This window comes from Haemaphysalis longicornis, unplaced genomic scaffold (genome assembly GCF_048455015.1).
Source record: "Haemaphysalis longicornis isolate Haplotype H1 unplaced genomic scaffold, Haemaphysalis longicornis Haplotype H1 scaffold_40, whole genome shotgun sequence".
Lineage (NCBI taxonomy): Eukaryota > Metazoa > Arthropoda > Arachnida > Ixodida > Ixodidae > Haemaphysalis > Haemaphysalis longicornis.
Window position 1 is genome coordinate 92286 of NW_027526362.1, and position 17421 is coordinate 109706.

General features: G+C 48.1%; 1 pseudogene; it reads right to left on the bottom strand.

Moving 5' to 3' along the window:
- Nucleotides 1–6131, bottom strand: part of LOC144137546 (uncharacterized) — a 60219-nt pseudogene extending 54088 nt beyond the window's left edge.
- Nucleotides 6132–17421: the final 11290 nt, after the last annotated feature.

Sequence of the window (17421 nt, forward strand, 5' to 3'; positions counted from 1 at the left end):
TCTTTGGGTAACGGGCTCTCCTGTTGCTGATGACAATAACGCCCGTAAAGATTTTAGCGCGAACCTGTTCCCAATTAAAGTGCTACTACTAGCCCGTTTCTTATTGTAAAGGCGGAAATTACATCAGCCAAAAGAATGGCAGGCAGCACAGCTTCCACACGCACATGGTACTACGCGCCTGATGTGCACCTCTTCGACTAAAGCGCCATCCCATTTAGATGTCATGGGGGATGCACTGTTCGAACACTTTTACGTTTTTATTTAAAGCCTTGAGAATTTTCGAAGGGGGTAGATTAGCTACTGAAAGGTCGTAATTCCTGTGCAATATCCCACATGGGTATGTCTGCCCCCCCAATTCCGCCAAGGCCAACACCCCTGTGAATGAACAACAGCGACACAACTTTTCGTTGAACGAATGGCAGCGTGCAAAGGCAACGCAGTGGCGCACCTCGGGCTGCTGCGGTGAAGGCTCAGGTTTAAACGCCAGCAAAACACGCATATTTTTAAAGCAAAGCTTCACTGCTTTCGTCCAGCGATGTCGCGGAGGATGCGGAAGTTAACCTTTCGACCGGAGACACACCCCTCTAAGACATCGATCGCCGGGCCCGCTGTCGGCGATGCGCCCAAGGCCCGGTTTTGAGTGGTTTTGCTGTGTACGATCGGGCGCCGCCGCCGCCGCCGCCGCCGCCGCCGTTGCGGCCGATCAGCTGATCGGCCGCAACAGCAGCCGACCAACCCCGCAGCCGACCACCCCCGCAGCCTCCAATGCATGCGCCGCTGGTCGTCAAGGGCTACGTGACCCGTCTCGCCACAGGCGAAGAGGGACGGCGCCTTCACCGTGAATGGACGCCCCTTTCGCCACGCCGAACGCCGTGTTCGCCCCGCGTCCTTCTGTGAGCGTTGCACAACACCCAACGGCTTTGAGACGTGGTCGGCAATACAGTTAAATCAAATGCTAATAAAGCGAAACCAAGAGTCAACCAGACTAAGCCAAGCTGTTGCTTTGTCTATCCAAGGTTAGCTGAGCTAGCCGCAACCACACTTTTGTTTACTTTTTTGTTTACTGACAGCGGTGGCCGTTTTCGTGCCAAGAAAAGAACAACGCGGGTAACCTTAGTATAGGGCACTTAAGGGTTTTGACTGAAAGTGTGGCCCCAGCCACTCCGTGAAGATGGTTTGACAGCTAAGCTGCAGCACCGGTTTTACACTGCTTTTCAGTGGAAAGTCACAAATCGTCTTTGTCCACTTGGCATTCTGAGGTGTAGGGTTGTTAGTTTAAAGAAGTTCTTTGCGAAAGACAAACAACTGTGGCGGATATTTGACCCCAAAAACTTTCTTTGCAATTTGGAATTGGCCGGAGGAAACCGCAAGCCGACAACAATTCACGTTTCTGCTGCTTGAACGCAGCCTCGGACGACAGCGCTTGACGACTCGGAGCGCCCTCCTGTAGGGGGTCTTCATAAGTGCTCTGAGCACAACGCCACCGGGCACATTCGTATTTATTCTCTAGTCGCCTGTCCTCGTTATCGACTTGGTCCTCTGGAGTGCGTGCAATGTGTTTTCTGCCAACTTTGTGCTGTTGGGTTTATATTCTGTGTGGATTTTTTTCGCAGGTGACGCCTACTTCTCGTAGTTGCCGTTTTAAAGCTCGGGCTACAGTACGCCTCGGGCTAAAAATATTCTCAGGGAACTCTCTCTCTCTTTATCTCTCTCTCTCTCTTTCTTTATCTCTCACTCCCTCCCTCTGTCTCCCTATCTCTACCACTCTTTTTATACACGGACGGTTCCCGTGCAGGGTACCCCTGTGGCAACGTCTGTTATGAAACGCGTCGTGCGATGAAACGTCGTCTACTTCTCCTGTATGACAATACCATAATGTCCCTCCACGGAGTTTTACCAGCTCGGATACTGACCTTTTGGAACGCATGGAGACAGGCATACACGAGACTAGAGGTAGCCAGCTTGGATGTAAACAGTCGCCACAGGGAACCTGCATTGGTTCGCCTAGATGTTACTCTCATATACAAAGTATGTGAGAAAAAAGGGCGTAAAAACTTTGTTATTCGGCAGATCATACTGGGCATGTAGTGGAGGGAGGACGAATTCTCTGACGATTTCGAAATATACCCTCCTCTCTTTTCTAGCCACGTCAGTTGGGGTTCTCGTGCTGAGGTTTGTAGACGGACATGGTTATCGATGCGCCAGCGCTCGATTCTATCGGTGCTTCAGAGACGAGGGTTTGTGTGGTACGCATGGTGCGTCTTTATGAGAGCCACCTATCGGTCACACCCATTTTAGAAATTTTTTTAACCTCAATTTTATTCATTTTGTTGGCCGCTGTATACTTACTACATTTCTATAATCCCTTCTCTAATGCGAATTATTTTAGAAAGTCTTCATTAGGTTTCCTTTTGAGGACAGCCAATGTTTATGGTTCTACCCATGATGGTTGTTCGATACCATACATTTTTAGGTGGGAGTGATTCGTAGATGAGCATAATTATCACTATTATCAATTCCTCGGCTTCATGAAGAAGAAAAAAGATCTCTCGAGCCTTCCGCTTTATTCCTAGATTTTCATGAAAGGAAGAATTCCCGTGCACAATGACTTCTGCACCTGCTTCACCTTTCCGAGCTGGTCCAGTTTCTGCTGCTACCATTGATCCATCGGCGTGGACAGCGAAAGAACCAGGTGAAGAACCTAACAGGAGTTCGGCCGTTCCGCTGGGTGCGGGGCCAGATGCCACGGCTTTCGACCCCGCGACAATGTACCAGCCTCGCGGGCCCCCGCAGTATGCAATGCCTGCACAAGTGTATTGGCCAGTTGGAGCCGCCCCATCCTGGAAGCTTGGGGGGAGTAATTGGCCTCCTGAACTCCCTCCGGCAGCGGTGAATCCACAGTTTGGACCCCCGCCACCTCTGGATGGAGCCACGGGGAGCTGGCAACCCCAGGCCGCCGCCCCAGGTGCGAAATCAGGTTTTAACCACAGAAAGCATCTGTGGTTTTTGTAACATTGAAAGTATTGTGGAACAAGGGATCAGTGGCGCAAAAATTGTGTATAGATGTCTTGCCCCATAAATAGCCTGGCTATAGATCAGAAAAGGGCCTCAAGTATCCGTACAGTTGATGTAACTGGGCAAAAAAAAGGACTTTCTGCAGTCTTTTTTACAGCATTTTATCAGCCTGCATTTGAAAACTATCCTGCACAAGCGCACCATTTCTACTTCAAAATCTAAGGCGTTCGATATTAAATTCATGGGCTGCCTTTTTCATTGGCACTAACTTGGAATTGGCTCATCACAGACGCTCATTTTCTATAGTTACATATCCACAAAAAAGTGTATTTGTACTGTGTCTACATGTCATGCAACTGTGATTTGAATTTATTTGTAAATAATTCTCGAAACCAAGCAGAAAGGCTAAATATTTGGAGGCACCGAAAGGTACTTTAATGTTAGTTCGAGGGCAAAAATAATGATTTCTTAAAGCACTGTGAGTTATAGGTCTTGTAATGGACCTCGAGGTCCTCCGGCTGCCAAGCCGTCAAGAGAGAGCGGAGAGCGCACGTCAGATGATAATGAGGGCTTTAATCGAACAGGGTCGCGTGGAGCGCGAGCGCGTGCCACCGCTCGGTCCGTGCTGGTGAAGATGATGATGATCAGCGTCGTCTGTTATGGCGCAGAAGAGGAAGAAGTTCCAACACTCGCCCCCGCCGACAGATGACGCAGGTGCACTACATTTGAATGGTCTTTGCAGAACGGGTGTAATTCTTGCTTGAGCGAATATGGCTTGACTGAAAACTTCGGCCGACGAAGCATCGCCAATGTCGTCTCTTTTTTATTCGGCGACTGGTACCCAGCACATCTTGCGCACTTTGGTCAGAATGTCTCGTACTCCCCCATGAAGGACCTGTGCGTGGGTGTGCTGCATCGCGAGAGATGTTCAGTTTTTTTTTTGTTCCTTTTTTCAGGCGATCTCGAGTCGTTGCGTCATACCTTCTCACAAGCTTGACACCTTTTTATAGCTTTTTCGTTGAGCTGGGGATCCGCATCGTCGCAATAGAAAGGCTATTTCCTAGGTCGAAGCTTGGTTTCCACGGGGAAACAACCTCTTGTCGGTCATTTGTCGCTTCGACGGCCTTTTTTACTCGTGTGATAGACAGTTTGGTGGTGCCCCAGCTTTGTTTGTTCTTGCATTTGGCGCCTATGCCTCCAACTTGCGACGAATGGTTCAGAACATTCGACACCTCGTTGGCTCCCACGCCCGCACGTAGCACGATAACGTTGGCACATTGCGTGACATTTGCTCCTACTGCCAACGGGCCCTGTACAGTCCAGCCCAGCAACGTTTCCACTGCTTTGAGCGTAGTGATCAGTGGTTTTACATTGCAGGTTACTAGATCCCAGTAGTGGTCCGCACCAATCAGGATCGATATTTTGATTTCACCGAATCGCTGTGCACTGAGTGCCCTTGTGTCCAAGTGCATTTCTTTCATCTTCGTGATGACTTCGTCGTCCGGTACGGGAATGTGCTCGTTGCATATTGTGTCGATTTCGAGCACCTCAACCTGTACGGGCCTCTCTGTCTTTCCGCTATCTATGGACAGACGTACTTTGCGTTAGGTTTTTGTCTCCTTTGGACCTCCAAAGACACCAACAGTCAAGGTCTCCTCTCCTAACAACTCGCATCCTAGTCTCTTGGACACATCTGCAGTGATAAAACTGCGTTCGCTTCCGCCGTCGAAAAGAATTCGGTGGCGTCCCGAGGATGCGGAGCCTGCTATTGTTGCGGTCAAAGTTTGGAGGAGGACCATGGGTCCAGTAGAGGCCACGTTGCTGTTGCTCGGGGTGTCTGCCGTGCACATGGTGGTTGCATGCTTTCGAGCAGACTTGCGGCAGCGCAGTCGACGTCGGCAGTCCTTGGACAAGTGGCCTTTCTTCAGACATCGGAAGCATCGACCTTCCCTGGTGAGCAGCTGCTTTTTTCGCGTGATGTCCTATTCATCGAGGTCGCAGACCTCTGAATGATGCTTTGTGGACTGGCAGAACAGGGACCGCTGAGTGTTGTGCGCTGAAACGTGTAGAGCCGACATGCTTTGTATGTCACAGTGTTGCTGCTTTCTAGGCGGCTCTTCTGGGGTCACAGCGACGTCTGAGGTCCTTACTCCTGTATGGTGCTCCACGGCTTCTCGACACTGAACTTGATGGTCGATGAACTGGAGAAGCTGTTGAAGCTCTTGTTCGGGCTGTGCCGTCTGGGTCTCTCGGTCCCTTATTACTTAAACTGAGGTGGATGCCGTTGTTGAAGGTGTCGTTGGGCTGAAGCGCTCGTGAAACTTCAGAACCATGTCGCATGGCAGTACTCTGAGGAGGATTTCCCGTAGCATTAGGCAGTAATTACCAGTACTAATGCCAAGTGCCTTCAAACTTCGTACGTGTACTTGAACCTCGTCGTATAGCCGTCGAAGTTGATGCGCGTTCGAAGACGACGAAACTAATTTCAAGTCCAGAAGGCATCTGAGGTGATCTTTAATGATGAGCCTTTCGTCACCGAAGCGCTTCTTTAAGATGTCGATGGCGTCTTTGTAACACTCCTCGCTGGCCTGGAGTCCAGAGGTGGCCGATACAGCAGCTCCGGTCAGGAGGGTGTACAAATAGTTAAATTTGTCTGCAGTGCTCAGGTCGTCGTTATTATGCACGGCCGAAGCGGACGCGAACTGCACCCAAAAGCGCTGCCAGTTCTTCTGGTTCCCATCGAACTTTAGAACGTCAAGCTGAGGCAACTTAGCCTTGCTGGTGATCGGATTCTGGGAGCTCGGCGGTCGTGTAGGCAGTCTGGATGCAAGGGCGTTCTGCGGCTCGAAACGCAGGGTCGCTGTCGTGTTCACGACCTTATCGCCGTATCTCCCAGCGTCCGACGTCTCATTATCCAGCAGGTCGTCTGGCGTCTCGTCGAAAATATGGTCGTCGAGCTTCCTTATCTGCTGCTGGAGCGCTTCGATTCGTTCAAGCAGAACGCTCACCTCGGACGCCGAAAGTCCAGGTCGCCCTCGCAGCGCTGCTTCCGCTTCGACAATTACGCCGTCCAGCTGAGAGCGGAGGTTCTGGCGACGTCGGAGAAGCCGTTCCATGGTGGTCAGCTGGCGGCCGGGGATTCTGGGGCCAAGGTCGCCGGGGCCGCGTCGGTTCAAAGGGCTTGCGCGGCTCCGGGCGTCGATGAGGTAGGCCTTGTCGCGAGATCCCGGGTTTCGGCACCATGTAATGGACCTCGAGGTCCTCCAGCTGCCAAGCCGTCGAGACAGAGCGGAGAGCGCACGTCAGATGATAATGAGGGCTTTAATCGAACAGGGTCGCGTGGAGCGCGAGCGCGTGCCACCGCTCGGTTCGTGCTGGTGAAGATGATGATGATCAGCGTCGTCTGTTATGGCGCAGTAGAGGAAGAAGTTCCAACAGGTACAAATAGTCAGTTGACAGCAGCGCTATTCGTGAATAAAGCATCAACGGTGTAATGCCCTCCAATAAAACAAAAACACATATTTTATAACAATAACACACCTCATAGAACTACCCTTTATGTAGACTTTCAGTAAAAGCAATAAAAACAAATTTGATACAACCACAATAAGCCCAAAATCTTCCTGCGTACCCAAGTAGCTAAACCCGAGATAAAACGCCAAAACGTAGCCCAGTTTGTGCAGTCATAACGAGCTTTTGTTTATTGGCGTATTCATGGGAGGGTGTTGCCATTACTACACCAGGGGGGGGGGGGGCAATCCTGCACTGGCGAGGGAGTGCGTTACCGGCAATGGTCGCCAGAATCAGGCTGCGCCCCAAGTCCATTTCTCCAAATCCATCAACACGCGGATATATTTTACTAATCCGGTGGTAATTGTGCGGCATCGGGATTCGGACCACGGTCCTTCCGCATGTGAGGCGGATGCTCTGCCTCTACACCACCACGGCCTACACGCCGCAACTGCCAACACCCCACGGGAGTATACCCAACCTATAGGGGTTGAGTATACCCCGCGCAATTCTCTTTTAATCAGGTGATAGAGAAATGCGCGGAATACGCTCAACCCTTATATATATCCTTCATTGATTATGAGAAAGCATTTGACTCCAGGGAAACCTCAGCAGTCATTTAGGCATTACGGAATCAGGGTGTAGAGGAGCATTACGTGAGAATTCTAGAGGATATTTATAATGGGCCCACAGCTACCATCGTCATTCATAAGGAGAGCAGTAAAATACCTTTAAGGAAGTTCTTCAGACAAGGTGACACAATCTCTCCAATGTAATTGACAGCATGTTTACAAGAGGAATTCCGAACAGTGGATTGGGAACAGGTGGGCCTGATTTTTATTGAAGAAGGCCTCAGTAACCTCAGATTTGCTGATGACGTTGCCTTGCTAAGTAACTCGGGGACGAATTGCAAAGCATGCTTTTCAGACTGGACACGCAGACTAGAACCGTGGGTCCGAAAATATTATGCAGAAAAAAAAAGTAAAGCTCAATAACATTAGGAGGACACAAGGATTTGAGATAGATGGTGAGGCAGTGGAGGTGGTAAGCGAATGTGTCTCCTTAGGCTAAGTAGTGATCCGGATCCCACCAAATTAGCGAAAATTAGAAGGATCAGAACGGGTTGGAGTGCATTCGGTAGACATTCTCAGATAATGAAGGGCATCCTACCATTGTCCTTAAAGAAGAACGTGCATGAAAGCTGCATATTACCGTACTCACTGTGGGACTCACATTTCACACACTGGTGAATTCCCACCCCGCAGCCATCCGCACTCAGCAAACATGCCTTGCGAGTACCGGCTGCGGATGGGTCCGTTGTTTGCGGAGGCAGACAAAGGCAGGAGGCGACAAGGGAAAAATACAAATGGCAGCCTTTATTGCAACGTGAAAGTCAAATATACTGCATACAGACTAATCGTAGGCCATAACGGTAACATTGGGAGCGAGGCACTAAACAACGCTAGAGATCGAGATGGTTCGACTCACCGATTGAATACTGGAGCAGCGGGGCCCCGCGCGTGAGAGCGTGGGTGCAGACTCCCAGCTCGCTCGGAAGCGTCTCTTTGTGGCGCATTCCCCAGGCCCGGACCAGCGTGCCGAAACGTCCGCGCGCTACCGCAACCCCAAGACAAGAGAGCGTCCTCTCGTCAGGAGGCGGATTCTTAGCCTTCAACCCAGCGTCCGGGCTAATTGCGACTCATGCGGCATATTCTCCCCTGGTGAGCCTGGGGAAACATTACTGCGTTGTTGTTGCCCTAGCAACGCCACCCCCATGTTGGCCTTGGAGGCGTTATAATTGCCATGGCAACAATGCGAGGGCGCGCAGCTTGCGTGGGGGAGAGGTAATGCTCTCCCCTCTCATGCCGGTTGGATTCCTTCCCCCCTCCCCGTGCCCCCCCCCCATTCCCACCCGGCAGCGTATTCCCAAACCATATCCCGTAGGTGACCAGGCCGACCACACCCCCTAAGCACGGGCGCAGCCAATGAGGTTTAAAAATTTCAATTTTTTAACCTCCTTGGACGCAGCACCGTGACGTCTCTACCTATATGTGCGCGACTTCATGAGAGGTGGATTTTTTCTTTTTTTCCCCTCCCCTCGTTTCGGCTGCTTTGCGGGCGGGCGATGGTTTCGCACCGCGGGCAACTTGTGTTGTAATATTTATATTTTTATTCCTGCTATTTCTTGTTTATACATTTGTATACTTTTTTGCGCGTGTGTGGCTTACAGTTGAGGCACGAGCTGTGACACAATGCTGGCGAATTAAAAGGCCAGACACTACAGAAATATATATACGTGGTAGCTAAAAATGCGTCGCAGGAAACAGACGCAAACTGCTTATCGATACCCATCAGTGGATCTCTAAAAGTTACTTTTTTGCCGCTATTTGGACTCCGAGATCACTATCGCAAAAATAGTGCGCCAAGGAGATAACTTTTTTACTTAGTTTTATCTCTGCTGCGACTACTTGACTTCAAGCTCACGGGCAACAACTCATTAGTCCCAGCGAAAAGAATATACGTATCTGAGTGAGTGTAACACTGCATTAAATTAGAGGCCATAGGGTCCTGGGGGAGCAAGGATGAAGAGAAAAGGGGAAGGTCACAACTCGCACAATGAACACAGTTGCAGTCTTGGGGTCCTAATCGCAAAATGAACGCATGAAAGTCAGTCAGTGGCAGCCAAACGCACAGTTCACACTGTGGACAATGCGGTTCACACTGAAAACAGTGCGCGCTGCAGACAGTTCACATTGTATACCGAACGGGGAAGTCGGCCAGGCTGCTACACCAATTTGTAGAGTCTGTTTTCAAGGGCGTACTCGGTAATTGCTTCTAGTGCTGTGGGATCGTCACGGACCCGACTAACATGTTCCTGTTCAGTCGCAGGGGAGGGACCTAGAGTTAAAAGCTGGTGGCGATTACGGTCGAATAATGGACAGAGCCAAATTAAGTGGTAACGATTTGGTGTGCCTTCCCGATTACAGGGGGGGGGGGGGGGATCAGTGCCATTCAGATCCTGCTGGAGCTGTCTATTTATAAATAACGTATCTTATGCAGCAAAATCTCTGTGTGCATGAAGCACAAATTGTTAAAAATAACTAATCGAGATTGGCAACAGCGTGAGTGGTAGCACGCATGATTACTGATATCAAACTCGGCCTGATGGCTTCAGTGAAGAGACTGTGGTCAATAGCCCTGTACAGAAGACATATATCAAACTCCTCGAGTACTTCAGTTGCTGTACAATCCAACTATTACTTAGCCCTTCGTTGGTATATATTTTCGATATTGTTTCCCTAAATTGATATGAACAGCAGTGCACATTATGCAGAATTCATGACCGAGTGTAAAACGTGTACGTTTGAGCTGGTGTCTTTCTTATCAATGTATCACCCTTGCAAGAACGATTCACACCTTCCATTGCTGTTAACACAATGTTAACAGCAATGCTTAGTGGCATTGCTTAGTTTGCTTAGTGGCACTGTTCCTGATAAAGAATAATGCAATGAAGTTAATGTTAACGAAATTCAATGTAATAGTGCTGATGAAAGTGCCAACATGTAGCAGCTCATGCAGCTGTAATATTTCGCAAGAGTAGGACAGTTTGTAAACGTAGTCATGGCTAATTGGCTGCCTTTCTTGTAATCCTTACCTGCAGCACCGAATCGTGTTTTGAGCTGTGTATATAGTGAAAGAGCACCCAACTCAATTGTATACACTTCTGTATGCTGTAGAATGAGCTTTCAACTAGGGTGTTTACTTTCCGGACCGTGTATAATTGCCACACGCGCGTGAAAGCGTCCATCCGCGCGCGCGCACTTCGAGCACCGAGTCGAGCGCTTATTTAGGAACACGATCGGAGGTCAGCGTCAACTTGCAGGTGCACAAGAAGAGCGCGGAGAGATCAGGGGCTCAGGTACAAAAGTTTAGCTTCTACCACATGTGCGTCAGCTTCCCCAGCGCCGCAGACCAACCCCGCCCACGGAGCGAAACCTTCGGCCGCCTGCCAAGCAGTCGAAACGAGGGGAGGGGGAAACAAGAAAAAATCGACCTCGCATGAAGTCGCGCACATATAGGTAAGACGTCACGGTGCTGCGTCCAAGGAGGTTAAAAAAATTGCTATTTTTTTAATCTCGTTGGCTGCGCCCCTGCTTAGCGAGCGTGGTCGGCCTGGGCCACTACGGGATATGGTTTGGGAATACGCCACCCGGCAACCGCCGCCGCCACCCCACTGCCTCCAACGAGCAAGCCTCGCCGGCCTCGCTCCGCCGGCACGAAGCCACGCCGCTTGAGCAGTAACGACACCAGCTCGAATATCACTTGAACACTTTATTCGCGTTACGTGCGCGAACGCGACGTGCGGCGAGAAACACCTATGACCAATACAACACAGACAACGTTGTCTGTCTTCAAGCACAGCACACGCACAACACAAGTCCTATCCTTGAGCTCAGCTTCACGTACGGCATACGAACGACGTTCTCACCTTTTGATAACAGTACTAAGAGTCTTCGCGTTACGATTCATCCTTGTGTTCTTGGCGTCCCTTTTGTAGCACCGCAATGTCCGAGGGAGCACAGACGAGAAATCGCCCACTACATGAGACGCGCGTCGGCCTCGCTGCTCGCCGTGCGGAAGCAGCAACTGCGGTGACCGTTATCGCGCATGCGCGCCCCCAGCGCGCCGGAGAGAAGCGGAAAAAAAAATGAGAGGAGGAGTGTTTCCCCGGCGCCACTGCCTCTAGGCGCTCAATAATAGAACCGAAACTAGAAAAAGTAGCATTGGCCTGCTCTCGTCATGCGACAACCCACCAGACCTCGCCATTTGGTGGCGCTAGTAGGGAGAAAGAACTGGTTCTCGGGTAAGGCAGTGGTGAAAAGGGTAAACGCCTCCACCCTGGCGACAAGTAACACTCCAGTCGCTGGCGCCCTCCCGTGTGGCTCTCGTCGCGCGAGTGAAGCGCATGGTGCAACGCCGGCCGCGATGGGAAGCTAGCCAGAAAGGGGTTCGTGTGCAAGTCGCTACCCCCACATCACATACGGGGCAGAACCTTGGAGGCTCATTAAGAGGGTCCAACTTACATTTAGGACGACTCAGCGAGCAATGGTACGAAAGATGATACGTGTAACATTAAGGGACAAGAAGAGAGCGGAGTGGGTTAGGAAACAAAGGTGTCTTAAGGGCATATTAGTAGAAATTAAGCAGAAGAAATGGACGTGGGCAGCGCATGTAATGCGAAGGCAAGATAACTATCGGTCATTAAGGGTAGGAGAGTGGATCCCTAGAGAAGGCACGAGTGGCAGGGGGCAACAGAAGGTTAGATGGGCATATTTGATCTAGAAGTTTGTGAGGATAAACTCGTCGCAGTTAGCACAGAGCGCGGATAATTGGAGATCCGCGGGAGATGCGTTTTCCTTGAACTGAACGTAGATAGCCTGATGATGATGATAATGATGAACTAAATTTGGCTATTGTGAAAATTTGAATGATTACAAACGGCGTAAGAACGCTTACGCAATAGCACACGATCATAATTTTTGTGGTTTTGTTTTTATGACGTGAAACCGGATACGTTCTTGCCCTGAAGAAAATAGGTTGGCTCGTAGATGGGCCTCGGCTACCCATAAGGCGTGCGGTATTCGGGCGCCTAGTTTTTGACATATGCGCGTAATAAATAGCGCATGAAACGTACATGTGGTGGTTTGTTAGGGAGCATGAGCAATAATTATTAAATCTACAGCTCTTGTGGGGATCACAACAGGCTTGAACGTCAGTAAATGATGTAACTTCTTATTTATTGATGATTTAGGGGTTCAGGCGCCGAAGTTAAGCACCTGGGCTGTGCGGCATGTTGTACTGAAAGACTACAGAATAATGTTTACTAGAATGAATCACATCCTCCGAAATCCAAACATGGGCGTATTGATTTTTCGCTTCGGTCAGAAAAAACCGCCGCTGTAACAAGATAGAGCCCTCGTTTTTTCCTCAGAAGCAACACGCGCTTTAATTTTACATTACGTTCTCCAACTGGCACCGTTTATAAGCAGCGGCATGTATAATTGATAGTCGTCACTTACGGCATACTTCCCATTAGTAAAATGTTGGCAGTGAAACTTATCAATGATGTGCATTTAAACTGTCAAGTCATCCGCCTTAGTGTCCAGTCGCTTAGGGGCTGCGCTGCTGACCCGAAGACGGGTTTTATCCCACCGCCGTCACCGGTTTTCAGGCGGAGGGGAAAAGGAAAAAGTCCGTTGGTCGAGATAATGGTGCATGTTAGCAATACTTAGGTGGTCCTAATTCATCCGGATCCCTCCACTACAGCGCCGCTCATATCCCATGTGTAACTTAAGGGCAACCCCACAAAATTTGAAGGTGCGACGTCGCACCACGAAATCGGCTGAGACGTGCTGTCATTGTAACTTGTGACCTTGCACTGGAATTGCCTGATTGAGCCTGCGGGCAATGCATTAAGGCCAGAGTACATGGAGCGTTCTTTCAGGACGAATTTCGCGCGGCGGATAATCGCCGCGGCAGGACGCCGTATGTTCGTCGGGCTGAACTACATGGAGCGAAGAGACGGCGTCCGCCGCCGCGCCGCCGCGCCGCCGCGGGTTGTTCGCAGTGTGGCTAACTGAACGCCCATTCCCAGAATCAACGTCGGCGTTCAGTAAACAGACCAAGTGAAGGAGCTCCCCGCTTGGGTTGTATGGCGTTTGACGATTCTGCGGGAGTCGGGGGCGTTTCTTTTGGTGAAATATGCGTTTTCAGTTCTCAAAAGCGCTAGAGGCAGTAAGAAAAAAACGAACTACCCTAGGGATATTCGATCCAGCGACTCCTATAACATGCAACCGGCGTTCTGTCTCCACTCCATCTCGACAGAGGGCGCTTTGGGGCAACATAGAGCCAGAAACCATGCGACATATTGTAACGGAGTGCAAAAGTATCCGTCCAGTTCTCAGTGATGGAGCCATCCAGCTTCCGGAAGCCCTTAGCTTTAAGGTTAGCGGAAAAGTGAACTGGACAGCAGTAGAGGTTAGTAAAAGAAGGTTAGAATGTTGGTGGGAAAAGAGTAGAGAACAATCTGGGAAGACATGCGAACAAAGAAGTCAGACTAGCAGAAAAATTTCTTAAAAGTATTTTCTTTTTATTTTGACATTATTTTTTATTTATTTTGTTTGTATTTTTTGGCGAAGTTATTGGACAGTGGCGTTGCGACTAAGGCCGCTGTGCAACGCCACCCCGTTACAAAGGGGAAGCCACAAAGCATCATCAAGCATCATCGAGTTTGTCAAATCCGGCTCTGAATACATACGGCTGCCTGCTTCTAGTATTTTGCTGTGTTTCAGTAGCGCACGCAGAGGTATCGCCTGTTACTCACACGCCGATCTTGCAGACGGGCCTTATGTTGCTGCTAATACACGTTATGTAGCCGGATCGCATTTATTTAAGCTAATAAAAGCTATTGTACATGCCTATCTTCAGTCTCGGTGACACAATCCTCGGCAGTTGGGTAATGTTGCGCTTGTGGCTTGAGCTAACGGTAAAGCGCGGACTTGACTTCTTACAACGCGACTTTCCTCAATCGATCTCAAATTTACAATCCGTGTTTTAGCTGAGTAGGACAGTAGAACCAGCGTTCGTCTATCAAACTCTTTTAAGGCGGCCGTCTGCAGCGGCTTGTACACGCCATACGCCATGGAGGGGAAATCGGAAGACCTTATTTATTCCCTCTGTTTGCCACACGCCGCCGCTCCGCCGCCGACGAACTTTTCTGAACGTGCCAGAACGGCGGCGGACGAGGATTTTTCCGCCGCCGAGCGTTGCTCGTCGTTCTTTCGTTGCACATTCGCTCTGTGGGTTCTGGCCCTTAAGCTACTAATCTACCTGCACCCTTCCCGGCGAACAAAGCTATCGCGCCCTTAAACACAAACTATTGCGTTCTAGGTGAACAAATGATTCGGCCGACTGAAGACGGTAAGTATCAATAAAGTACTACCGCCCGCATCCTGGGCATGCCTGCTTCTTGCTGTGCATTAAATTCATTACTGCCGGTCTGCTGCGATTGAGTACTCGTAGCTTTTCGTGGGTTAAAAGAGTCCAGCTCTCCCTCAGTTTCACTTTCACTTTATGTATATTAGCGCTTCCAAAAAATGTAGCACAGTAAAAATGTAGCACAGTAAAAATGTAGCACAGCCACAGTAAAAATGTAGCACAGTAGAACTGTAGACTTACCCTCGATATATACAAACAGTTTTATCAAGCAAACAAGCAACGCGTAATACGAGTGAATGGCAACCAATTATACAATATCTTGGGGTGAATAATCAAAATTTGCTAAGTGACTGAACAGGCAAAGAAAAGCAATGCAAAACAAGAAGGAAAAACAGAAGAAAGGAAAATAACATTACTAGTGGCTGTGGCCATTGTCAATCGAATCGCATTTATCTAGATTATACAACCAAAAGACCAAAAAACAGACAGCTAATAATTTAACAGGAAAAATTAAGTGACATTTTGAATGATGTCAATGTAGACATAGATTTAGTAGAAAGAAGAATGTTATTGCATAATAAAGAAATGGCCCCTAAGGCAGAGCTTATTTGTCCCTAATTTGGGCGCGATGCAGGTAGCAAAAAGTTTTGGTTGGTTGCAAATCCTATCACATTGTAATCGTAAAAAACGTGTATCAATAAAACCAAACAGTAGGTGTGCATTTTGCAATTGAAACGAAAAAATGGTAGGCTGTAAAAAAATATGCTACGAAAAGGTAGAATTTTATTGTTGTGGAGTAGGACGCTTGCACAGGAGTAAGGTGAGCCATTTGTGACAATACGGATCGCTTGGTTCTGTATGTTCTGTATGGATGATAGCTGACAGTCATACGTGTTTGCCTAAACAGTCATACCGTACATGACATGATATTGAATGAAGGCAAAATACAGGGACAGAAGTACGTTTATAGGAAAAACTTGACGAGGTTTTAATAGAGCCACTCTTCCGAAGGCCGTTTTTTTAGGTGATCAGTGGCGATTAAACTTCAGGTGGCAGTCAGGATGAACACCACGAAAAATAACAGTATCCCAGGCCGAGACAGAGTGAAGACCTAGGCTCAAGGGGTGATTAAAAGGCAATTAATTACCTTTGAGCAGACCTGAAAATTATAAACTGGGTTTTGGCAGGGTTAACAATGAATTGGTTCTTGTAGCGCCATTTTGTGTAATGTACCAGTGCGCTATTCAAATGTAAGAGCAGATAGATAGCCATCCGCAGCAGATTTTGTCGCGACATCTGCGTTTAAGATGCAGTGAAACGGTTTAACTACATTGGCAAGGTAATTAATGTAAATAATAAATAATAAAGGCCCCAAAATGGATCCATGGGGCATACTCGGGTAATTGGTGTAGATTCTGAAGAAGCACTTCGACGTACATGAGGCATTCCCTATTGTGCAGATGATTGTTGGAAATGTTTACGGTCCCACTTATCTCATAAGACTTGAATTTATTAGAAAAGGTGGCGTGATTAATGGTGTCAAAGGCCCTGGTAAAATCTAGGAAGGTAGATCCAACAAATTTTCCAGAGTCAGTGGATTTTTTAAATAATATAATTAAAAATAGACTCATGCTCGTCAAACTGCCTGAACGAAATCCAAATTGGCAGGGATGAAGTATATTAAATTTTCTAAGTTCATTAAACGATCAATGAATAATTTTTTAACAATTTTTTGGCGAAAGAAAGAATGGAAAATGGTCGATAATTGGAAATAGTTATTTGTCACCCTGCTTGAACACCAGAATGATGTTTTTAATTTTTTAGAAGTTTAGGAATTACGCCTTCTGGAAACTCTACGTTAGTGGTATGACTAAGCATCTCAGAAATATAACGAGCAACAAGTTTTCACTGATAGACCGAAATGTCAAGAACGGAACTTGTGTTTTTTAGATTCAGTAAAACAGAGCACACTTCGTCAGGGGAGACGGGGAAAAGATAAAATGTAGAAGTAACCCGAGAAAAGCAGCATTTCGAAACGACTGATTATAAAGTAGGAATGGTAGAAAAAAATCGCTGAAAGCATTTGCTATAAAAGTTGGCTCTTGCAAGGAAACGCCATTGTAGATTATTTTAAATACAGGAGAGTGTCAGGACGATTAGTTTAAAAAGTTCAGCAAAAGGTTCCATTGTTGATTAGAATTTCCCGATGTTTAGTCAGTTAATTTTCGTAATAGCGGTGTTTGTGCTTCTCGGAGTGAACCTTTCAAACTGTTGCAATATTTCTTGTATCGGCGGATAAGCGAAGTATCAAAAGGCTGTCTTTATTTTTTTCTAAAGGTTATCCTTTATACGAACACTTATCCAAGGGCCATTTGTCATCTGTGAATTGTGGGGAAATATATACCGTTTTGGCATTTTGGAGCATGGCCTCTGGGTCGAAGTCCGAGTTATCAGAATTAACACGTGACCAGGCAGTTGTAGCTATAACATCATTACATTTGCGATGTTCAAGTAAAGATGAACGAAAACAGCCGTGAACACTGCACCGTCTAGCATTAACTGCTATGTATACCGGAGAAGTTGTCTGTAATGTAACGCCAGCTTCGGGGGCGGGGGAGAATTGCCTAACAATGATCTAAAACACAGTTTCAACCCTGGTGCCCACATCGTGTTGGAGGCCTAATAAGCGATTCATATCCGAAGCCACTGAAGCAGTTTGTACAAGCCGAGTAGACGCTAGATGCGCTATCTAATATGCTTATGTTGATGTCTGCTCCTGGAACAACCGGCTTATTCTCGAAAGATCACTTGAGAAGTAATTTATCAAGCTTTGACCGAAATTCCAGAACAGGAGATGAAGCAGGGCGCACACACTGCCAATATATAACTTTTCTGTGT